At 37.3% G+C, this 26,219-nt stretch overlaps 1 protein-coding gene and 1 pseudogene across 3 annotated transcripts in view; both read left to right on the top strand.

The window, feature by feature from the left end:
• Dcc (DCC netrin 1 receptor) overlaps positions 1-26,219 on the top strand; it is a 1,292,030-nt gene that overhangs the window by 805,640 nt on the left and 460,171 nt on the right. The window lies entirely within an intron of this gene.
• Positions 1,893-2,710, top strand: LOC105944693 (annotated as a pseudogene).

Genomic DNA, 26,219 nt, shown 5'->3' with positions numbered 1-26,219 from the left:
TGTTAAGAAACAGAACATTGTCAGTTCCCAAAGGAATTTCCTTAAGACTTTCCTAATCTCTTACCTTTACCCATCACAGAAAGACATCATCCAGAATCATACTAAAACCAAAACCTTTATTCCATTTGTACTTCTTAAGAAACCGTCCTTTGACAAACTTGGTTTAGATTGGAGCATCATGTCTGAGTCATCTTTGTCATTGTGTAGTTGTTTGCTTCTTTATTCCTGCATTATGTTCTATGGTAGCACTGTTCTATTTCATCCATTCCTTCTATCAGTGATGCCAATTGGGATTTCTTCTAATGTGTAGCTGTTATTCTGGAATAAACAAAAAATATTTTGAAATGTCTCTCCTGGGCAGTGTGGACTGTGTAACATCACCATGTGCTTACATCATATACTAAAAGGCCCAAGAAGTCAGGAGTCTAGAAATACTATCACACTCCAAAAGGAGCTTTAGCTCCAGCCCTGCATACCTCAAATTCCAGGCCCTGGCTCTGCCAGGAAGTAGGTAAAAGGTCACCCTTCTTATTGTGTCAGAGCCTGCTCTTGGTATAAAACTAGGTGAAAGGGCGTAAGATAGGCCCTTGAGGACAAGAAATGAGTAACCTGTCTTAACCACACTTTGTCACCCCCATCCAGGAGCCTGCACAAATGCTGACCGCCAAGGTTATAGGAAACTGATTGGTCCACAGAGCGCGGGCTTGGGTAATTTAAAATGATTGGCCTAGATACTGCAGAGTGTCACAAACCTACAGGCCCACATTGCGCGGGGTCCTGATGCTAAGAAATGATTGGTTTTAATGCGCAGGCTTTGTTAGAAACCCTATAAAAACTGTCCCGTTCCTGCATTCGGGGCTCGGCAATCCTCTACCCTTGTGCGGTGTACGACTGTGGGCCCCAGCGCGCTTGGAATAAAAATCCTCTTGCTGTTTGCATCAAAACTGTTTCTCTTGAGTGATTTGAGGTGTCGCTGTACCCGAGTACAGACTGGGGTCCTCGCCTCGAGGGTCTTACAATACTTACGTCAACTGGATTTCATAGCAGTCAAGTCAACTTATATCCCAACTTACCCCAGTTATGGGGGCGGCCATCCCTCCACGTCCTTACCAACTGTCTCAATCATTTTACTTTATGGGCAACTATAGTATCTGCTGTGGTTTGGAAGTGAAATGGACCTGAGTTGAAAGCCTGTTCTCAGCTGGTATTACCACCGACACATGAATGGTTTGTTTGTAAGCCATACTAGTGCCTGAATGGGATGATATATCGATAAATGCATGGCTAAATGGGTGACTAGAAGGCAAAGTCTCATCAAAGGAAGTTATTCATGGATGTGTGCCCTGGAGAGTTGTATCTTGGGCCAACATTTTTCTTCACTCGACTGCTTGGTCCTCATATAATGCCCTTTCCACCATGATATCCTCACTCACTATAAGCCCAGAATCAAGCAGAGAGGGGAAGTCATCATCCCAGAAATTTCTGAATATTTCCCCCTTTATTTGGGACAAGAATTTGCCTGATACAATAACTATGTGTGGTAATACTTTGTCATTTATGATTAATGAGGTTTATCATATCTTATTTTATATTTACTGACAATTTGAGTATCTTCACACAAATGGTGCATATTAAGATCCATTGTGTATTTTTATAGTGAGCAGTTAACTTTGTGGGCTGAATCTATTAATCAATTTTGGGAGACAGGATTTCATTGAGTATTTTATTAGTTTGTAATAACCATTATTTTACTATTTCAATATTTGACATAGTATCTAATAATCTCATCATTTGAAATATGGAGTCTTTAAGTGTTCAAAAATTTAGAATTTATTTAATAATGTTCACTGTCTCGGAATGATGCTTCTGGGAAGAACACCCTGACTGCATACATGAACACCTTCAGTGTAGTATACTCAACTAAAATCTCCAACAATGTGGTTGGACCCTACACCACCCACCCTCTCTGTCCATTAGTTAGTTGGTAGAGAACCTTCAGGAGACCTACCACATTGACAATGAGACCCTTTATGACATTTGCTTCCATACCCTTAAGCTGACCACACCAACCTACGGGGACCTGAACCACCTCATCTCAGCCATTATGAGCACCTGCCTCCACCTCCCAGGCCAGCTTAATGTTGACTTCCAGAAGCTGGCAGTCAACATGGTGCCCTTCCCACCTCTCCCCTTACTCATGCCTGCTTCATCACTCTCACTAGCCATAGAAGCCAGAATCTGGCCCTCACTGTGCCTGAACTCACTCAGCTGGCCTTTGATGCCAAGAGCATGATGCCCCCTGTGACCTCTGCCACAGCTGGTACCTTGCTGAGGCTGCTGTCTTCCATGGACAAATGTCCATGAAGGAGGTGAAGGAGCAGATGCCCAGCATTCAGAACAACAATGGCAGATACTTCCTGGAATGGACAATGTCAAGGCAGCTGTCTGTGACATTCCACCTCGTGGCCTCAAGATGGCAGTCACCTCCATTGGCCATCTAGGAGCTCTTCAGGAGCATCTCGGAACAGTTTACAGCCATGTTCTGCCAGAAGACCTTTCTCCTCTGGTTCATAGGTGAAGGCAGTGTAAAGATGGAGTTCACTGAAGCTGAGACAGCATGAACGACCTGGTCTCTGAGTATCAGCACTACCAAGCTGCTACAGCAGAGGAGGAAGAGGATTTTGGTGAAGAGGCCGAAAAGGAGATCTAAGGCAGAGCCCTCTGTCACGTCAGGCTGCTTGCTCAGTTCCTCCAATTGCCCCTTTCCATTCCTTTTGATTTGTTTCTGCTACCTCTGTCCTGATTTTGCCTGATTTTGTGTATCTTTTTTCTTTGTATTTTTTTGGCAAGGTAAACAGTGTCTAACACTTGGCACTAATACTTTTTTTAAATGTCTTCTCTCTCTTACCAAGTTGAAAAATCTAGATTTCTACCATTCTAGATTACCTTATATTTCCTTTTGTATTCACTTCTCAGAACTGTCCTATTGATTCTCTTGCTTTCAGAAGTAACTTTCCAAGAACTTGCGTTTCCTCCAAATCACATTAAGAAACAGCCTGGTGCTAAGGCACCCAGATATAGTGGCCACAATTCTGGGTTAAGGGGAAAGAGGCAGTAGATAGAAGTCACTGAGGAAGGGTTAGGGTTTTCAGTCAAGGACATATTTGTGGAGACACCCACTGAGGCTTTAAAAGTCACACCTCCCAAGTCTTTCCTACCCGATCTCCCAGCTTCAGGAGAGGCGTTAACAGTATATCTCAGTTTGTAGCCTTTTCAATCCCAGTTGTCCTAGGTCCTTGATGGTCTGCCCCTCTCCAAAGTTCCCTAGCAGATTTCTCCCTTTCCACTGACCAAAGAGTTATTGAGTAGAAGAGGTGAAACCTTGGCCTGTACATCCAAACCCCTAGCCACCTTTGAAAGCACAACACCCCTGATGCATGGGAAGGTGTGTGACGCCACTTAGGCGTTTTGGCCATTCCCCTGAGAAGAGGCAACAACATCCTCCATCTTTGCAACATCTTCTTACTATTTCAGTTGCTTCCTACTTGGTTTCGTCTTATCCTATACTTCAGATTTCTATTTTGTGTTAAAATTGCTTTCCTTCTTCATATTGAAAAAAGGGCATTGCCTGAAAAGTCAAAAATAAGTGAGAATTGGCAACTTTTTTAAATCTGTATTGATATCTTCCTAATCTTGCATTAGATTTATGCTGGACTTTCTAGCCTTCTTTCCTTACTCTGAATTCATTTCTCTCCATCTCTCTGTCTTTTATTTAAGCCTGTTCTACCAGGTGGATTGACTCAAAAAATAGTAGTTCTTGATCTTCGGTAATATTGCCCTCTAGGAAAGATTTGGCAAGTTGTACATAGTTTTGACGGCTACATTGAAGAGTGACGCCTGTGTGCAGACAAGTCACACACGACTCACAGACATCCCTGCACAACGAAGAAATTTTGACCCCAAACATTTACAGTGCTAGCCCTGAGAGACTCCTCAGCAGTGTTAAAGGGGAGTGGCAATGTCTTGATTGGGATAGCAAAGTAAAAACATACCACTTTTATGCAATTATTTTGGTATATCTTTTCTTTTTAAATGTTTTTTTTAATTATTTATTTATTTATTTGAGAGCGACAGACACAGAGAGAAAGACAGATAGAGGGAGAGAGAGAGAATGGGCGCGCCAGGGCTTCCAGCCTCTGCAAACGAACTCCAGACACGTGCGCCCCCTTGTGCATCTGGCTAACGTGGGATCTGGGGAACCGAGCCTCGAACCGGGGTCCTTAGGCTTCACAGGCAAGTGCTTAACCGCTAAGCCATCTCTCCAGCCTTATTTTGGTATATCTTATAGGCATTTGGTATGTATGTAACACTAAAAGATCATTTTGCACATCCCTCCTTTTCTTAGAATTTTTAGTATGTGCCAGACATCTTTTTAAATATTCCCTTTGTTTTTTTATTCTTATTTTTTCATTGTAGAGCCACACACACACACACACACACACACGAGAGAGAGAGAGAGAGAGAGAGAGAGAGAGAGAGAGTGAGTATGGGCATGCCAGGGCCTCCAGCTACTGCAAACGAACTCCAGATGTATGTGCCCCCTTGTGAATCTGGTTAACTTGGGTTCTGGGGATTCGAGCCTCGAACTGGGATCCTTAGGCTTCACAGGCGAGCACTAAACCTCAAAGTCATCTCTCCAGCCCGGTGCCAGACATCTTATTTGAAAAAAAAATAAATAAATAAATGTTTACAAAAGTAGAGGGCTTGGGAATTGCTATTGTCTCTCCAAGAGGGTTGTCAATGCAAGAGGATCCCTTTAGCAGACACTAAGAAAACCAAAAGCAGAACTTTGATTCCAGTTCTATTCAATGTTTTCTTACCGGTTACAGCTCACTCACATTTGTATTTGCATGTATGTATATGTTTATAGTAGTATGGTGTGAAAACCCGTGTCATAAATGATTGGCAAGGTAGCATGGCTCTCCTAAATACTCATACATACACAGGCGGTAGGCACAAAACTTACAGTTTTCTCCCTAGGGCTGTCAACAGTACTATCATCCTGATGACCTCTCAGTCTTTCCTGCATGGAAATAGCATGCATCTGTATCAATTCCTGCATCTGTTATTTAATGTCGAGTAATTCTTTCTTCTCTCTTTTTCTTTAAATACTCAAAAGCCTTCAAGCTAACTCATATTAAAATTGTGGTTGGTTAATTTCTTCTCATGATTCTCAATAGGAGCATTGTTGAGTCTGCCATTACAGAAGGCAAAACTCTATGTTTACTTGTTTATGCAATCATTAAATTATTTGTAGATAACACTTCAAGAAAATCACTATTTAAAATTCTGAAACCACTTGCTTCTAAGACACAGTGCATATTTATATAGCATATATATATATATATATATTTGAAAATGTTGGTATATTTGACAATATTTCATTCTTACTTGAATTTTCCTTTAACTTACATGCTCTTCACTCAAAAGACATCTAATGTAAATATAGAAGAGATATGGATGTGATCATTAAGTGCATCCTTAAGTGTTACCGGTTGTGGTGGTTTGATTCAGGTGTCCCCCACAAACTTCTGAATGCTAGGTTCCCAGATGATGGAGATTTGGGAATTAATGCATCCTGGAGGGAGTGTATTGTTGGGGGCCAGATTATGGGTGTCATAGCCAGTGTCCTCTTGCTAGTGTTTGGCACACTCTCCTGTTTCTATTATCCCCCTTATGTTGGCCAGGGGGTGATGTCCACTCTCTGCTCATGCCATCATTTTCCCTGCCATCATGAAGCTTCCACCCTGAGCCTATAAGCCAAAATAAACCTCTTTGTCCCCACAAACTTCTCGTGGTTGGGTGATTTCTACCAGCAATGCGAACATGACTACAACACCAGTTTTGAGAACAATGGAGGCTCTCTGGGCTCTGGGTGGACTTAGCTTAGAGTCTAGTATACCATATACTCAGTGGTCATTTTGAAAGGCCCAAGAATTCAGAAGCACAGAAATACTATCACGCTCCAAGGGGAGTTTAAGCGGGCCCCTGCATACTCAAACTCCAGGCTTTACTCTCTGTTGGAAGCAAGTAAAGAATCCCTCTTCTCATTGTATCAGAGCCCGCTCCTAATATAAAACTAGGTAAAAGGGCATGAGATAGCCCTCAAGGATGGGAAATGAGTAATGAAGTGAACCACTTATTTGGTTTCTGTAAATAGCCTGCACTATAAGCCTTACACTATAAGCCTTAATAGCCCATACTGTTAGCCTTAGTAGCTCGCACCATAAGCTGTAGCAGCCTGCCTCAGACCACCAAGGTCATAGGAGGCTGATACCATACTCTGCTACCCCCACCTAAGGAATTACACAAGTGCTGACCTCCAAGGTCATAGGAGACTGGAACCACACTCTGCTACTCCCACCCAAGGACCTGCGCAAATGCTGACCACCAAGGTCATAAACTAATTGGCTTAGAAACTATGGGGTGGCACCAACTGACTGGCTAACACCCTGCGGGGCTCCTAATATTAGAAAATGATTGGTCTAAGACACAGGCTTTGTTAAAAACCCTATAAAAACTGTCCTGTTCCTGCATTCGGGGCTCTGCAGTCCTCTACCCCTGTGAGGTGTACGACTGTGGGCCCCAGCGCGCTTGGAATAAAATCCTCTTGCAGTTTGCATCAAGACCGCTTCTCGTGAGTGATTTGGGGTGTCGCCTTATCCGGGCAGAGCGTGGGGGCCCCCTGCGGGGGTTTTTTCCTACAATTTTTATTCCCAAAGCCAGTGGCTCTTGAGGTCATGTCTTATTAACTCACAAATTATTGGCCAGTGTACACACATAGAAGGGCAAGTTCAGAAAAAAAAAATATATATATATATATGTATTTATTTATTTTGGAACAAAAAGTTCCCAACCTTGGAGGAGTCCTATGCTGATAACCTCATGACAACTTAGTTTTAGTTTTCTTATACCATTGGAGATGTACATTAGACATTCAGCCAGGATGAATCTTATTGGCCAAATACAAATGTATATGGAAAACCTTGACTTTTTGACAGTTCAGACCCACAGGCCCTGACTCAGAAAGAGTCCATGGGTGGGCAAAAGCCTGCAAAGAATTCATTTGAACTAGAGGGTTGTTCCTGATTGTTATCTTGAGTGAGCCTGGAGTTCCCTTCCAGTCTTGCCAGGACAGGTCTCTGTCTCAGTTCCTTTGGTCCTGCATCCCTAATTACCTACATAAGATGACGACTTTGACATTAATCCCTCTCATCACCTTATTTATGAAGAAATAAGTCTGAATGCAGTGATGTGACTAGGAAGTAAATCTGGAATACAGTGAAGTTTTTAGTAAGTAAATCTGTAATACAGTGAGGTGACTAGGAAGTAAATCCCAAATACAGTGTGGTGACTTGGAAGTAAATCTGGAACACAGTGAGATGACTTGAAAATAAATCTGGAATAACAATGAGGAAGTCAACCTGAATACAGTGAGGTGTCTTGGAAGTAAATCTGGAACACAGTGAGGTGACGTGCAACAACCTGATTTTTCATCTGCACTGGCAAAGCCTCACTTATTATCAGGATTACCAACTCGGTAGTTAGGTGTTCTGACAGAGTGAAAAGCCAGCATTGGCATTTTCTCCATCCCCTGCCCTGCAGAAATATGGGAAGGGGCTTCTTTATCTCCAGAGGAAGTTGGCAGATAAGGGAAATGAGATAATTCAGTCATGAGCAAAGTTTTAACTTTGGGGATGCCCTAGATAAGGTACATATGATAGGATTTTTAATAAATTGTTACAAGTTTGAGAATAAGAGCTAAGTAAGCCTGCTAAGTGTAAATCTGAAGAGGCAACAGATTGGTTTTTCTTCCCTTGCCTTATTATGGTTATAAGTTTTAAGAACTTGGAAGAATGTTTCTTCTGCTATGTCTGCTTGTCTTATACACAACAGTTTTTGTAGTCTGAGGTCAATTGTTGACCTTTCTTTCTGCAATATCAAAGTGTGTTGTTTTCAAATAGGAAGAAGTCTTTTCATGGTGTTTAGAACCTCAATCTTAATTCTGAACATTGATACTAACAGAATAAGTATGTGTCCATTTTCTAAATTCCCTTGGCAGACCTATGATCCTGTTGGAATTAATTGAATCACGACATATGAATTAGAATTAGAGAATAAATGAGAAAATGGAAATTCAGCAAGATACCAGTCACTCTAAACATTTTATTTGTTTTGTAATTTGCAGTGTCAATTGCTGAAAAATTCTCCACTGATCTACCAGGAAATGAGAGCTGTATAAAGGGTAGGGGGAGGGGGAAAGACCCTAGTTTCATCTTGTTCTGAACATTGGTTTCAGTGGATGATGAAGATTGTTTGCACTGTGACTTTGGGCCCATACCTAATAGCTGTACCAAGCTTTTAGAAAAAAAAAAAATTCCCATAAATAAGTAAAACCTTGTCTATGTCTAGGAGATGCTATATTTAAAAGCTTGCCAGAAATATTATGAGACATAATGAGACGGCTAATTATGAAAAGAAAGCAATTCCTTTTTTGTGCATATTGCTTATTTTTACATAGTTATAAAATTTTTGGCATATTAAAATATCAACAATTGATATTTAGTGCATCCTTACTAAGTAATTTACTCATTTTCTTATTAAACTTATATAATACTCTCATGTGCTAAATTCTGTCCTATATAAAAGAAAATAACTTTTACTCAGATAGTAAGTGACAACATCAGAATTTGACCCCAGGTCCAAGGTATCTTCAGTGCATAATGCTGTGTCAGGTATTGGTAGCTATATAGTAACTAAGAATTCGTATCTTGTCAGTGTAATGGATTAATGAGGATAATTCATAAGCTTTGAGACATTAGCACCTATTCTTAGAAAAGCTGAATAATCCTTGGAATTATGGGAATAAGTGTTTGTAGCAGTCAGTTTCAGGTTCACTGAGATGAACTTCCACACCAGGCACAGTTATGGAGTAAGGGATATTTATTGAAGCCTACAGATCCAGGGGAAGTTCCATAAATAGCAGAAGAAGCTGGCCTGCCTTCACAGGCCCAAGCAGACAGAGAGAAGCACAAACCTAAAAGCCAAAAGCCACAGCACACTTCAGGAACTCCTGCTAGGCACACTTTGCATATCTTTAGATTGAAATCTGAAACCCACCACCACACCTTAGGATCCACCCAGTGATACTGGCTCCAACCAGGTGGCTGCAGATACAAACTACAAACTAATAAACAACTGAATATATTGGGGGCCATCTATTCTATTCAAACCACCACCGCAGTGTTCTCTTCCCTGCAGAGATTCCATATAGACAAGAATCCTGGTGGATTCTGTTCATACTCAAAAGATATCCATGCAAAGAAAACAGACTAAGTTGGCAGATAAGGTGACTCACTCTGGTGCTGCATATGTTTTCAGGTCCCAGCATCTAACTGTATAATCACTATGGAGATCAGTTTTCACTTCTACTTACAGGGCATGCCACTTCATTTCAAAATCAAATATAGAATATTGGTTTACTTAAAAAAAATTCTTTAAAAATCACCCTGTTTCTCTTGGATTCTGCTCATGACTGATAAGATCAATCACATACAGGGCCAGTATCACAAGACTTTTTTTTTTTTCAAGGGCTCCATTGATTCAAAAAAATCCATTAAGTATATTTTAAAAATTAAACTGAACACAACATATAATACATTTCTGAGTGCTTATTTGAAAACAGTTTAAAGAAAAGGTTAAAGACTTGATGTATATTTTATTGTTTTTAAAATATTTATATAGAATGAAAATTCATTGAGTTAAAATATTTTATTTAGGGCTGGAGAGATGGCTTAGTGGTTAAGTGTTTGCCTGTGAAGTCTAAGGACCCCGGTTCGAGACTTGATTCCCCAGGACCCACGTTAGCCAGATGCACAAGGTGGCGCACGTGTCTGGAGTTCGTTTGCAGTGGTTAGAAGCTCTGGTGCACCCAGTCTCCTCTTTCTCTCTCTCTCTCTCTCTCTCTCTCTCTCTCTCTCTCTCTCTCTCTCTCTCTCTCTGCCTCTTTCTCTCTGTCTGTCACTCTCAAATAAATAAATAAAAATAAACAAAAATTTAAAAAAATATATTTTGTTCAGAAGCAGCTCAGTAAATAAGCTACAGAACATGGATGGTTCATATGTATATAGTTAGATATAATTTATTAACTCTATTTCAATGCCAATGGGGTACTAGAATAATTTAATGATAGACATGATTTATAAACATTATATGCATCCTCATTCAGTTTTCTTTTGAAAATCTCATAGGCTTACAGCTATATAATAATTTTATTATCCCTGATCTATTTTTCTTCTACATAAGATCTTGCTATTTCTTTTTCTTTATTTTATATTGTTAAGATGTATGACTCACTAACTCCAGACCCTATTATTTCTTAGTTAAATGGAATTTAAAATTGACCTTATTGTTATATTGTTATAGTTACAACTATAATTGAAAAAAAAATATTGGGACGTAAATTTATTTATAAAGAAAAAGCCTTCAGTTTTTACCTCAAAGCGTGCATTTCCCCAGTAATGGTTACTGACAACAACTCTTCAGAAAGAAATGGGGATGCCTTCCACCATCATCCGCAAAGGAATAGTGACAAGCCCAATCATCTGCCAGGCTTATACAGGTAATGAAAGTCTCTATGAGGTCATAAATGTGATGTTCATGTCATGTCCAGAAGACATTGTTCCAAAGAACTATTCCCTGTTCTCTGGCTATTACATTCTTTCAACCCGCTTTTCCATAACATTCTCTGAACACTGGGGTGCATGGTGATATAGATGTCTCATTTAGCACTGAGCACTCCACAAGCTCTTATTCTCAGCACTTTGACGTACTTTTAACTCCGCTCAGTAGTCAATGCCATCTGTGAAAAGAAGTTTCTCTCTAACCAAAGGTGAGAGCAACACTAATATATTGGTAAAACACACATATTTAGAGAGCAATTTCATAGGCATGACATATTCATTTAGCCAAACAACAGTGTTGCTTCCCTCATAGAGCCTATAGCCTCCATAGCCAACATTTCACTTAGAAATAGTTGTATTTTTGTCTTTTTTTAATTATTAGATGTGGTGCCATCATTTTCCTCCTGCTGACCCTTTTCTTTTCTTTTTTTGTTTATTTTTATTTGAGAATGACAGACAGAGAGAGAAAGAGGCAGAGAGAGAGAGAGAGAGAAGGAGAGAATGGGCGTGCCAGGGCCTCCAGCCACTGCAAAAGAACTCCAGACACATGCACCCCCTGTGCATCTGGCTAACATGGGTCCTGGGGAATCAAGCCTCAAACTGGGGTCCTTAGGCTTCACAGGCAAGCGCTTAACCACTAAGCCATCTCTCCAGCCCCCTGACCCTTTTCTGAGGAGGTCTTCCTCATTGGGGATGCAGGTCAACCCCATGGAGATGGTGGGTCATGCATTATGGGGGGCAACAGTCAGTTATGGGGGAGAGGCAATGTCTCTGTGAAAAATGTTCCAACTTATGGCTCTAACAATCTTTCCGCTCCCTCTTCTGCAAAATTCCCTGAGCCATGCTGGGAGCATTTTAAGTCTACTTCAGTGATGGGCACTTAGGAGCATCTGGCTGTCTGGTTTGGTAGGTGTTGAGTGTCCTTAGTATCTTTCTCCATAGCCCTTGTGCTGATATGGGGTTCACTAAGAGAAAAGCATTGTTGCTCATTTCCCCAATTTCTCTATGGTTTCAGCTGGGCCTGGGAGGAGTGTGCTGGGTCATTTATCTCCTCAGGTTCAGTTTCCATTTCAAAAAGAGAAGCACGTTCTCCAACGGAGAGTGAAGTCAGTGCCAGTTAAATGGGATAACCATTATTAATTTAGAGAGAATTAAAAGGGTTTAGACACTTTAATAGTCTAAGGCTAGTGGAGCGTGACAATGGAAAGTAGAATCATTATCTGGATATGATTCTGACTTGTTTCCCCTTTCCAGATATGGTTTCCTTTCCACTGAGCAGATCTGTTAGCCAATCCAACGGCATTTGGTTACCCACCATGGCTGTGTGCCACTATTGCACTTGTGTGAGCATCATGTCAGGTTATTTGCTTCTGAATAGCTTAGACTTTGAGTTGCCTGGACAGATGTTGGCCACTTTCCCCTAATACCACATGTAGCATCTTCCAGCACTAGATGGGCTAATTATCTAGGGACTGGCTCTCCTCAGGATTTCAACCACTTCTCTCCATGGTCTGTGCCAACCACATATGGTATTTTCAGCAGTAGGGACTTACCATTAACCTCTGGTGGGTAATCAAGTGCTCTGATAGAAGTCTGTCTTGTTTGCTTTGGGAGATCTAGTAGGTCTCTCTGATCAACAGCTCATTGTGGATTCAAACCACATCCTGGTATAGGGAATTATATAAGCCAGTTCCATGGGAAAAGAAAAAAGCAAAATCCAGAGAAGAAAGAGAAACAGGAGAAATTTGAGGTTAGGTTTCATCTCGCTCTCTCCAGGTCCCTTTGATTCAGGTGCTCCCTCTAAGGTTCACTTGATCATCCCACCTTTTAGTCTGATTTCCAGGATATAGGATTCTATGGTACCAGTTCAATTTGGGATCAGATTTTGTGCTCCCCCCCCATTCCCTTCCCCCAAGCCTACCCTCCATATTCTCCAAGCCTCAAGATGCTACTCAGTTATGTCAGCAACTTGTGCTGATCCAGGTTAGGAACTGCAGATTTGTGAGATCATGCAATGATTGTCTTTCTGTGATTGTGTGAGTTCACTTAAAATGATCTGTTCCAAGTTCAACCATTTATCTACAAATATAAATGTGTCTTTGTTTCTTTCTTAGTTCTGAGTAGAATTCCATTGTATAAATATACCACATCTTGGTTATCCATTCATCCAATGATGGGCCCCTGGGTTGATTCCACTTTTTAGCTATTATAAATTGAGCAGCTATAAACATGGTTGAGAAAATATTTCTAAGCTGAGATGTAGAGCTTTTAGAGTAAATGCCCAGTAATGAAATAACAGGATCTGCTTTTAACTCTATATTCATCTTTTTCAGGAGTCTCCAAATTGATTTCCACAATGGTGTAGCAGCTTACATTCCCACCAACAGTGAATGAGGGTTTCTATTTCTCCACAGCCTTGCCAATATTTGTTTTCACTTTCTTTTTTAATTTTTGCTATCCTTACTGGGGTAAGGCAGAATCTCAAAGTTATTTTAATCTTCATTTACTTAATGGTTTGGGTTGTTGAACATTTTAAGTGTGTGTTAGCCATTTGTAATTGCTTCTCTGAGAACTCCCTATGTAGTTCCTTGTCCCACTTTTGGCGTGGGTTGTTTGATTTTTTTTTTATTGTTTAGTTTTTTGAACTCTTTGTAGATTCTAGATGTTAGGCTTCTCTCAGTGGTATAGCTGGCAAAGATTTTCTCCCATTCAGTGGGCAACCTGTTGGCTCTGCTTATGGTATGCTTGTCTGTGCAAAAGCTTTTTAGCTTCCTGAGATCCCATTGGTTGAGTGCTTTTTAAATTTCCTGGTCTACAGGGGTTTGTTCAGGAACTCTTTTTCCAGTCCTATATAGTGTAGAGTGCTTCCTTTTTTTTTTTTTTTTCTTCCAGTAGTTGAAGAGCTCCAGGTCTTTATTTATTTATTTATTAGTTTATTTTCATTTATTTATTTGAGAGCGACAGACAGAGAAAGAGGTGGGGGAGGGAACACCAGGTCTTCCAGCCACTGCAGATGAATTCCAGATGTGTGTGCCCCCTTGTGCATCTGTCTAACATGGGTCCTGGGGAATCGAGCCTCGAACCAGGGTCCTTAGGCTTCACAGGCAAGTGCTTAACTACTAAGCCGTCTCTCCAGCCCAAGATCCAGGTCTTATATTGAGGTCTTCAATCATCTGGACTTGAATTTTATGTATGGTGATATGAGTGGATCTAATTTCATTTTACTGCATATGGTCACCCCATTTGTCCCACATCATTTGTTGAAGATACTGGTTTTTTGTTATTGGTTTGTGTTTTTTGTTTTTTTTTTGTTTTTTTTTTCTCAAGGCTACATTATTGGCACCTTTGTCAAAGATTAAGCAGTTATAGCTGCTTGCCCTAAAGTCTGGGTCTTCAAATCTGTTCCATTGTTTTATGTTTATGTTTTTATTGCAGTAGCATGTTTTTCTCACTATTGTAATATAGCTTTAGATCATGTATAGTGATACTACTATAGCTATTTCTTTTGCTGAGGATATGTTTGGATATCCGAGGCCTTCTGCCATTCCATATGAACTTTGAGATCATTTTTTCAGCCTCTGTGAAGAATGATGCTGGTATTTGTATTGTTATTGTGTTAAATCTGTATCTTGCTTTTAGTAGAATTGCCATTTTAACAATATTAATTCTACCTATCCAAGAACATGGGAGGTCCTTCCATCTTCTTAAGTCCTTCTCCATCTCTTTCTTAAGTGTTTTTATATTTTCATTATACAGTTCCTTCACATCGTTTGTTAGTGTTATTCCAAGGTATTTTTTTTTGTAGCTATTGAATATTAGACAGTCTCACTGATTTCTTTCTGTGTATATTTTCCCTGTGCATATACAAAAATTACTGATTTTTGTGCATTGATTTTGTATGCTGGAACTTTGCTGAAGGAATTAATCACCCTTAGAAGTTTTGAGATGGAGACTTTCTGGTCACTTATATATAGGATCATGTCATCTGCAAATAGGGCTAACTTGACTTCTTCCTTTCCAATTTGAATCCCTTTTATTTCTTTTGCCTGTCTTATTACTTGGGCTAGTACTTCTAATACTATGTTTAAGAACAGTGGTGAGAGTGGGCAGCCCTGTCTTGTTCCTTACCTCAGTGGGAACTCCTTGAGTCTTTACCCATTAAGTATTATTTGTGTTTTAGGAGCTTTATATATAGCCTTTGTTGTGTTGAGATATAAACCCTCCATGCCTAGTCTTCCCAGTGTTTTGATCATGAAGTGGTATTGTCTTTTGTAAAAGCCTTCTCTGCTTCAATTGAGATGATCATGTGGTTTTTATGGTTCAGTTTATTTATGTTGTATATTACATTAACTGACTTCCTTATGTTAAACCATCCCTGCATCCCTCGGATGAAGCCTATTAGATCAAGGTGGATAATGCTTTTGATGTCTTGTTTAATTTGGTTTGCAGAATTCTGTTTAGGATCTTTGTATCTAAGTTCATTAGGAATATCGGCCTATAGTTTTCTTTCCTTGTTGCCTCTTTGGTTTTGGTATTAAAATGAGTCAGGGAGGATTACTTAATCTATCATTACATAGAATAGTTGGAGAAAAATTGGTTTGAGTTCTTCTTTGGCAGTCTGATAGAACTCAGCTGAGAAGACATCTAGTCCTAGGCTTTTCTTTTGGGGTAGGTTTTTTATCTTTTCAATCTCTAGGGATGTGATAGGTTTGTTTAGGAGATTACTTTGCTCTGAGTTTAGTTTTGGTAAGTAGTATGGGTCTAGAAATTCATCAATTTCTTCCAAATTAGTCAATTTTATGGAATAAAGGTTTTGGAAGTATGCCCTAATGATTCTTCCAATTTCATTGATATCTACAGTGATCTCTCCTTTTTCATTTCTGATTTTGTTAATTTGAGACTTCTCTTTTTGTGTTTGATCATTTTGTCCAGGGGTTTATAAATCATGTTTATTTCTTCAAAGAACCAGATCTTCATTTCACTGATTTTAAGAATTGTTTTCCTAGTTTCCAATTCATTAATTTCTACTCTAATCTTGATTATTTCTTTCCATCTGGAGCTCTTTGGGTTTGATACTTCTTGTTTCTCCATCACTGTTAGGTGGACAGGCAGGTTATTGATTTGTTATTTCTCTGTCTTTGTAAGGAAGGCATTTAGGGCTATGAATTCTCCCCTTATGACTACCTTCATTGAGTTGGGGTGGAAAGTTCTGTAGATATTGGTTAGATCTAGTTGATCTATGATGTTGTTGAGTTCTATTATTTCTCTGTTGATTTTCTTCTTGGACGATCTGTCTACTGATGATAGTGGAGTATTAAAGTCTCCAACTACAATAGTGTTGGTGTTTATTTCTGTTTTATTGTAGAGATTTTGTTGTATAGACAGTGGTGCCCCTGTGTATTGACTGTGCCTTTTCTAAATTAGGGTCACATTCACTCTGTTACTACCTGCTACTGATTTTTCTGAAGCTTTTATTTTTTCTAATTATGAAACAAATCTTAACAGTGTATTTTCTTCTACTGAAAGTTTAAATTATTAAATATGAAAGCATAAATTATTAAGGAATGCAGAAAGATCAAATAGAACAATTTGAAACTGGTACATCATGACCCTTTAGTTTCATAGCTGGAAGATAATATTCTTGTGCTCAAATAGCATCCTAACAAATAATCATTACTCCAGGTAGTGACATTTATATTGTCATGACAGTTCTTTGTAAGTTCTACCCATTTTTATTGCCCATTTTCTGTTTTTGTCTTTTATCGGCCTTTATGGTTTAAGGGAGATTTTGAGATCTCTAAACATTGCTTCTTTATCAGGTGTTTAATAAACATTCAAGAAAGGTGCTAGGCCAGGTACTCTCCAGAGAATCAAAACTTGTGTATACCAAATCACAATCACCCCAAAATGTATGTCTGTGCATAACACAAATTCAAAATAATTTTCTCTTCTACTTTAGCTTGTGTATGTGTGTATGTTTAAATCTGGTGTGTGACATCTTATAATCAGTTTTGGTGCTCTTCTTTTTGCAAAGTAGAAGATGCAGTTTTCAAGGTCTCAGGCAATGGACAGCTCATCTATCAAACTAGTAGGCAAGAGGACAATTGGCAAAATGAATTTTCTGGGAATTTGAAATGGTGTGTTATTTACATGCAGACAACTACACTGGCTGAATTGTTCCCGCATAGACTGTTTTGGGACTTCAAATCACTTTGAAAGGAACAGAACCGTAGTTTTGCAGTCATCCTCTTGCCTTGATTAAATTTATGGTTGGATTCACCATATATAATTTTATTTATTTAGGGCTAAGTGGAATACAGGTGAAGAAATTTTTATTCACTTGATGAAAAAAATATATCTAAATGCAATTATTTTTTTGAATTCTGGGCAAGTACCACAACAGTCATTGTCAGGGCATGAGCTCCACATTGTTCACCTTGCAAGACAAGTTCCTGTTGAAAATGGGCTCTCCAAGCCAGTAATGGTGGCATATGCCTTTAATCCCAGCACTCAGGAGGCAGAGGTAGGAGGATTTGTGTGAATTTGAGGCCACCCTGGAAATACAGAGTGAACTCCAGGTCAATCTGGGCTAGAGAGAGACCCTACCTCAAAATCCATAATAATAATAATAATAATAAGTAAATACAATAAAATTGAAAGTCAACATTTTCATGATCATATTTAAAGTATTTTACATAGATTTGAAAATATATTATATATATTTATATTTGAATATAGAAGTATTCTAAAAACCAGTTTAGATGTTTCACCCATTCTCATACCAAATTGTTGTTGTTGGATGTGTATGTGAGTGTTAGTTTCCTTTTTTGGCAGGGATAAAATACCTGACAAACATCAGTTTAAAGGAAGAAGGGTTTATTTTAGCTTACAGTTCCAGGTCACAGTCAGTCATAGCAGGGAGTGCATGGCAACAGGACTGTGAAGCCAAACTGGTCATATTCAGCTCACAGTGAGAAAGCGGAAGTGGTGAGTACTGCTGCTCAGCTTGTACTTTCCTGTCCACACAATCCAGGGCCTGGGCTAATGGAATAGCGCCACCCACGGTTATGGTGGGCCGTCCTACCTCAGTTAATCTAATCAAGACAATCTTTCACAAACATGCTGTTTAGAGACTAATGTATTTTAGGTAATCTCACAGATGTTGTGTTCAAACTGACAATATAAACTGTACAAGTGTGTGTATGTGTGTGTTTATTGGTGGGAGCAGACTGGGGAGATACATTAGCAGGTGATAGTGACCTAATTAAATGAAATAGCTACAAGATTGCTTTCAAAATTTTAGTTTGAAATGAAGTCATTGAAGCTCACTAATGAACTGAGTTCACCCATCACAATGTTACAATTTCAATAGTAGTTCTGAAAAAATGTAAACGCTATAGTTGTTCTATTGTCATAATTAAGGTAGCATTTGAATTACAAAACAATTTATCAGGTGGCGCTCTATAACCTGGGATTGGGGCATTTCAGAAAATCATAATCACTCAAGAAATAAATAAATAAAATTATACAACCATTTTGTATATAAAAAATAATAAGCATTCTTTGATGATAAAACTCCAAGATTTCCCCTTCACTTAATGCGCACATTTAATTCTTTACAATAAAAATAAAATCAACTTGAAATTGAAAGAGAATTTATTTTATATTTGCTAAGAGATTTTTAGGGGTGTCTTAATGAGAGAATTAAAATCTGTCTTTGTGAGAATCATTTTTTCCTTTTTTTTTCTTTTTCTTTTTCTTTTTTTTTTCTTTCATTTTTTCTTATTATACTTTATCCTGTGCTAACAGATGTTGCTAATGTTTATTTATTCATTTATTTATTAGCAATCTCAATAATATATTATGCCACTCTGTAATAAGATGTAAAAATAAATAAATGAAACAGGGATAAACTCTTATACCAAAAGTAAGCCACTCCAGAGTACAGGATTAGCCAGTGACACCTTTATCATCAGCTGAAAGTGTCATCGGATTATAAAACGGTATTTAATAAGATTAAGCTATGTTTACAGCACATGTCTTGGACATATTTCAGTGACTTTGACTGTCTGTTGGATACCATTACTTCTGTCTGATCTAGTGTATGTAGATTTTCTCTAGTGTGCTATACACAATCACCACTATCCATGGTTATCACACAATCATGGAAGTATTTCTAGGTTTTGAATCAGGTATTATTAAAAATGATTTACAATAAGGAAGGTTATTTTATCACATGTTTCTCCTAGTCTGTTCTTTGCAAGAATTAATCCTGAGCTCTACTTCAATTTCAATTTAAGATTTCTCACCTTTTCTTGATTTATAATATATATTGGTAACCTTTCTCAAACACTACAAATTTATCTCACCCATTTCCCTAATTCCTGTGTCTAGACCAAAAGGGCACATCCCTCATATTAAGCTAGATTTGAACAAGTAAAATAAATTTCTTTTTTCTCTTGTGACCTGGGTAATTTGTTTTGCAACCAGCACATCAGTGAACTTTTAAATAACTAAATTCATATTGAGCTATTTTTCAGATGGAAAGTTATAATCAATGAAAATCCAGTAAAATGCAAATATAAATACTTCAAATGTCAAAAGGAAATATCTGAGCCAAGCTTTGGAATACTAAGTATTTTATGCTATTTTTATAAATTTAAAACATCCAACTTCTATTAAAATTTGCTTATATGATATAATTTAATCCATTTCTAAATCTAGAGTTATTTCAGCAGGATTGCATTAGTAAAAATTACCTGTGCAATATTTGTCCTTAAGGTTTGCTTGCACTTTATAAAATTGTTTATACTACAAGATTGATTTTTGATCTGCAAAAGCAGTAGCTCCATTAGGGTCAAACTGAAACTGTCCTTACTAAGCTTGATTGAAACTTAAAGTTCAGCAGGCTTCCACAGAAAGTAACTTGGGGATCAAGACCTATTTTTGTTATTGCAACCTCAAGTTATCTTGTATGCCCTTTCTCCTTTGGGTGTTGCCAGTCTCTTTGATGGATATTTGACACCTCAGTCCAAATGGTGTTGATGTTTCAAATTTGATGCTGCTTCACCTCTTTTTACATGAAGACAGCTCTTGGAGATAAGTCCACATTGGAGTTTAAATTAAGAGTCTTCAAATTCAACCACTTTTCTTTCAATTAATGAATATCTCTACTACAGTCATTAATGTTTCTTTAAGTCCAGATAGGAAGCATTTTAGACATTGCAGGTCACACTGTCTCTGCTGCATCTTCAGTATCCTGTAATTTGGGAGAAAATATGGTCATAGAAATCATGTTAATAAATATATATGTTTTGGTTCCACTAAAATATTTTTATGGGTAGTCACCTATGAACTTTATATAATTGGTGAATAGCATAAATACATTTTATCTTTCAACTGTATCATATAGGTAAAGTCCTTTCTATCTCATGGGCCACCCATAAAAGGTAGCTAGATGGGTTTGGTTTTCAGGTTTTACCACAATAATCCCAGTTTTTTAGCATCTCCAACATGGATAAGCAAACATTTTCGTAAACCCCTGTGCTGATGGGGTAATGGCTATTACACAACTCACCACATTCCAAGTGTCATGTCTGAATTACTATACTGTAGTTCAATCATACTACACATTTTTTTTTATGAGAGAGAGAGAATTGGTATGCCAAGGTCTCCAGCCACTGAAATTGAACTCCTGACATGTGTTCCATCTTATGCACATGTATAACCTTGTACACTTGGGTGTTTGGCTTATATGGAATCTAGTAAGTTGAACATGAGTCCTTAGGCATTGTAGGTAACCTCCTTAACCACTAAAACATGTCTTCAACCCCACAAAAATTTTTAAGTATGTATTTATTTATTTGAGAGAAAGAGAGAGAGAGAGAGAAGCAGATAGAGAATGGATGCACTATGGCCTGTAGCCATTGCGAAAGAGCTCCAGATACATGTGCTACTTTCTGCATCTATCTTTACATGGGTACTGGGTAATAAAACCTGGGTTCTTTGTCCTTGTTGGGAAGAACTCTCTCCAGCTCACACAAATTATTTTTAATTAAGCAAAAGAAAAAAAAAAAAAACTCCAGTAACATTTTGATGATGTAATTAGCATTTTCCCTCATAAACCACTTTCTGTTTATGTTTTTGATTACTTAAATTATAATGTATATATTTTAAGCACTCCCTTTATCATTAAACACTGTACTGCAAGTCTTTTTATTATTTACATAATATTATAATTCAAATAATAGATGTCATTGCTCACAAAGTTTCATTTGAGTGTGGGCCTCATGCTGTTCTTGGCTTTTATCCAACTTAACACATTTATGTTATTTTCACTTATGAGTATGCCTTCTATGAATTGTTAAATTTCCAAATTTTATATGTATTTTGGGGCAGATTTCCAGAAGTGGAAGTAGTAGTTCTGAGTGCGTGATCATTATAATTGTTGAGTTTTCTAGAGCGCATCATAGCACTTGAATTAATAGGAATGATTTATGCTAAGTTGGGCATACATTGTCACAGTTCATGAGTTAATAGAATGATGTTCATTAGGCTATCCATATGTGGCAGAAAATGTACTAGACACTTTAAGGCTTCTATTTCATTTAATCCTCAAAAAATTCTATAAAATAAGTATATCATACATGCATATAAAAACAGAACAATGACTACTATTAAAAGAGTCCAAATTAAGACTTAGCTCTGTGTGACACACAGCCCATATAGAGGCATTTCATTGCATCCTAGAGTACTGTCTTAATTCTTTTCTATTTTAGATGGAACTCACCTTGCCCTTTATGTCTTATTTTTATGTTAAATTATCCATGAATACTTCTTCAGCCCCAGTGAGGAATAATCTATTTGTCATTCCTGTGTGATCCCATCTACTGGGAACAAGGGTTTTTCACACTGCATTATTTTTAGCATCTTGAAGTAGTCACTATGGCTCACTTATGCATTGTACTCCTGAATTGTCAAAAAGCTTTGCAAAATTTCAGATGCCAAGGTTACCTAGTGAATATAAATATAATGAGTCAAGATCTGTTTTGGGAAGCTTGATAGAGCTAACACAATCCTTTTCTCTTTGGTATATGAAATCCAGTAAATCCAGTGATTGGATCTTATCCTAGCATTATTATCTATATTCTCCTTTTTTTTTTTTTTTTTTTTTTTTTTTGGTGCTTATGTCCAATCTCATTGCTTTTCTAACCTGACAGTATCATTTCTATTAGTTTAGCTTTCTGTAAGATGTGTCCTAACACAGCTTCCCTTTCCACACCAAGCATTAACAAAGCCAATCTTCCTCTGTCACGTAACAGACTGTATTTACTTAGGCAGCTTGGAAAGGAACTCAGAGTACTCTTGTAGAAATTTAAGCCATGGCATATCACAAAGAGTATAAGGCTATTTCTCATTAATATATGTTGAAATTATGGTAGGTTTAATTTGAATCATAACTGATAATGGGAAAATATCTATTTCATTCTATTCTTTCTGTTCTACTGTATCCTATCCTATTGTATTCTCTTCTACTGATTATTTCTGTTTTACTTTATTCAATTTTATCTATTTTTCTTTGCTAGAGTTTGAAATTAGGAACTCATTGATGCTGAGCAAGTGTTCTACTGCTGAGATACATCCCTAGCATCCACTGCAAAAATTTCAGTGTGAGGTTCTAATCTTGTACCACTGTACAATAAAGAATGCTACATACTCATAATAGTTATTACCAATCTTCACTTTTCTTTTCTTGGTGCTGTAGAGTCCTCACCAATGTAGAACTTTCTTTATTTTCTTTATTGTTCTTGGTCTTGGCACAGTAGATCACTCCTATCACTGGGAGTGCTGATTAGATAGCCTTTTATCTCCTTTCATATTTTGTTTCAGCTTTGTCCAGCTCCTTGCCTTCAGCAACTTGGATAGGATGAATTGATAAAGGTAGAGATTTTGTTCAAACAATATGAAAATTAAAAATCTATAGTTGAATTAGAACTATTAGTGATCACATGATACTCTAAAACACAGTATCTCAAATACATTTACTGTCATGAAATTTATGTGAATTGATTTTTTTCAGACATATAAACAAGGAACTATTCATCCTATAGGTCCAGTTTTATTTCACTAATCATTCCTTCAAGTCCTAGGTATTTCTAAGCATAAGCTTCAACAAATTAATTTTATATAAAGAATCCATGTTTCTATAAATGGTGAACTTAGAAAATATCATACTATAAACATTTCAATCTTTTCATGTTCGAAGATCCTTTGTATAAAATACTATGTTTTCCTCAATTCACATTTAAAAACTTGTATTTATAAAATTAAAATACATTTTGAACATGTAATTAACCTTTAAGAGAAATTTTTATTTTCAAGTATTTTATTTTTATTTATTTGAGAAAGATAGAAAGAGAGAGAGAGAGAGAGAGAGAGAGAGAATGAGAACACCTTGTGCATCTGGCTTATCTGGGTCCTGAGGAATTGAACATGGGTCCTTTGGCTTGTAGGCAAGCAGCTTAAACACTAAGCAATCTTTCCAGCTCAAGATATTTAACTTTAATGGTTGTATTTTTTTCTGTTAAGATATATTAGCAAACTTTTAATTAGATATCAGTTTCAGAAAATGTTTAGCATCATGTCTTGTTACGTTTGTCCCTATTGATTAATACTAAGAATTAATATGTACACTGATGAGGAAGTCACATAATGCAATGTTTTTCTGTGTTCTACCTAGCTTTGTGCTGACCAAAAATGCTTTCATTTATAAAGAAAATCATGAAAAAAAATGCTTTGTTAATAAGCATGGTACTGAAAATGAATAATGAGTATGGGAATGCTATTATTGAATAAAGTCACAGGCCACTATGTGCCTTGCTGCTATTTTTTTTTTAAATTCTGCCTATTAATTATATACCTTTAAGTTATCATCTGTACATGATAAAAACTATAATCACAGTTTCTAATAAGTACAAAGTTTTCCTTCTTGGCTAGTAGGGAGGAGAATGTTCATGACAGAAAATATATCTCATAGAATGTTTAAAAAGAAATCTTATGTAAATTAATAGATGTTTGTTTGGGGCAAGCACTGTTGTTCCAGGCAAAGATTACTGGGGAAATTTTAAAATTACATTGGTGATTAATGAATTGTTTCTCTGCTATATTTTGTAGCAAAAATTGAGGAATGCATTTTATCATGAAGGAAACAAAATATGACTTACAAATTTAACACTTCATTAAATATGTAGATTGCTGTGAGAGAGAGTTAAGTATAGTCAAACAATATAAAGCCATCAGCTCCCACAAATTCATTTGTTTCTAATATGATGAAGCTACAAAGTTGGAAAGGGGCAAAAAGGTAAAATTAGTTACTCATATAAAAATACACCTGAGAAACAAAAGCAGACTATTAAGAATATGCTTTCCAAAGGTAAATTGGGGGCCATTTTAATCACTCTTAAATGCAAAACACTATTCTGATCAAATATTTGTGAAACACAGCTTGAACAATAAACTTTGAGTGTGGTAGCACATGCCATGCAGACTGTTGGTTACCACGTGATTCTTGCATCTTTGAATCAAGTAGGGGTTCCTTGTATTTCTTTTTTCTTCTTTTTACTTCCCTTCCTGCCTCTTCCCCTCCCTGTTTTACCTCCATTGCTTTCTTGTTCAGTTGTCTGTTGTTTTGGAGACAAATGTCTGTAGATAGCTCAGTCTGGCCTTCAACTTCCGACGCTTCTGTGGCCTGCATAGGGAGAGTGGGGAATGTGCGTTACCACACTGGGACACAGGGTGGGTCACGCGGCCTGCTGTCTTTCGGTTCCCACTCACAAGCAGTCAGATGGCTGCCTTCTGATTCCAGGTTCCCTAAATCAACTTCTACTCCATGCACTTATTTGGTGGTCTTGATGTAACTTTTTACTTAATCCCCGGGAGAATTTATATTCATGTACTACATGCATAATTCCAGTTTCAATTTCTATACTGGCAAAATTCTTCTCTTTTAATTTTTATTATTTTGTCCAAATGCAAAATAACACAGATAATATCACCTGAGCATATAATGATGCAGATAATATTAACTGAGTTCCTAATAGGTCCTTAACCCTATGGCTCTTTTACATATATTTTCTCTTATAATTTTTATAATAAATCTGAGCCAAGTACAAAACAAAACTAATAACAAGAGAAGCTTAATGTTGCAGTCAGGTTCATATTACTGGTAGAAATCACCCAACCAAGAGCAACTTGTGGGGAAAAAAAGAGGTTTATTTTGGCTCACAGGCTCAGGGAGCTCCATGATGGCAAGAAAAAATGATGACACGAGCAGAGGATGGACATCACCCGTGGCCAACATAAAGTGGACAGCAGGAAAAGGAGGGTGTGCCAAACATTGGCATGGGGAAACTGGCTATAACACCCATAAACCTGCCCCCAACAAAACACTCCATCCCGGAGGTGTTAATTCCGAAATCTCCATCAGCTGGGAACCTAGCATTCAGAACACCTATGTGTATGCGGAACACCTGACTCAAACCACCACACTATTTATCTTGTCAAATCCTTAAGATACTGAATTATACCTACTAACTTGTTGTATAAATTTCACTCTGTGTCCAATTCTACTTAGAAAAAAATCAGTTTTTATTGGATACCCCAAGAGTCCACTTAAGGAAGAAAAGTCCCTTCACAAATAGAGTTGTGATAAAAACAACATATTTTAAAATTTTCCTTTTGAAATAATCATAGAAATTTTTTAAAGAAGTATTAAGCGAATTTACTTAGTTTCCTCTCTGATTGTTTTAATTAATTGCTTCATGAGCTTTGGCCAGTAGAGCAAGAGATTTCATGCTTTCAGTTTTAAAGATGACTCACATCAAATAAGATCCTTGGGATTCATGAAGCTGAAAGCCTAAAATGCTTTTACTTGTTCATGGTCTTGAAGTTTAGCATGGATTTCACTGTAATAGATGAAGAAATAGAATTAAAAGTATCTGAAACCATTATATTCCAAACATACTTTATTTTTCTTCTTTCAGAATACGATATGTGATGATGTTGTAACCAGATACACTGAAATCTCAAAAGATAAACTGAAAATAAGAAAATCCTAACCCACAGACACTATTTCTCTCACAGTTGCATTTCTTTTTCATGAAAAACTGTCATTTTCATGGAGAACTCATCATTTCATTAAGATATAGTTTGTTTGTTTGTTTGTTTTTTCATCTGGCTCTTCCATCTGTTAAGAAGATATCATGATTGTCCATATTAGTTTTTGGCCACCATTAGGTCATTAGAATAGACTTTAGCTGTTGGAATTAATTCAGGCTTTAATTAAATTGTACTATAGCCTGACCTTAAACTGGAACATCAAAGAACTTCTACAGTGTTAAAAATTCTGTTCAAATCAGTTGTTGTAAAAGTACTCTTCTGAGTATTTGTAGCATTTAGCAAACACTAGTTCATTCTACA

Source organism: Jaculus jaculus, chromosome 2 (genome assembly GCF_020740685.1).
Source record: "Jaculus jaculus isolate mJacJac1 chromosome 2, mJacJac1.mat.Y.cur, whole genome shotgun sequence".
Classification (NCBI taxonomy): domain Eukaryota; kingdom Metazoa; phylum Chordata; class Mammalia; order Rodentia; family Dipodidae; genus Jaculus; species Jaculus jaculus.
The sequence above is the reverse complement of the archived record's forward strand: the minus strand, read 5'-3'. Positions and strand labels throughout refer to the sequence as shown.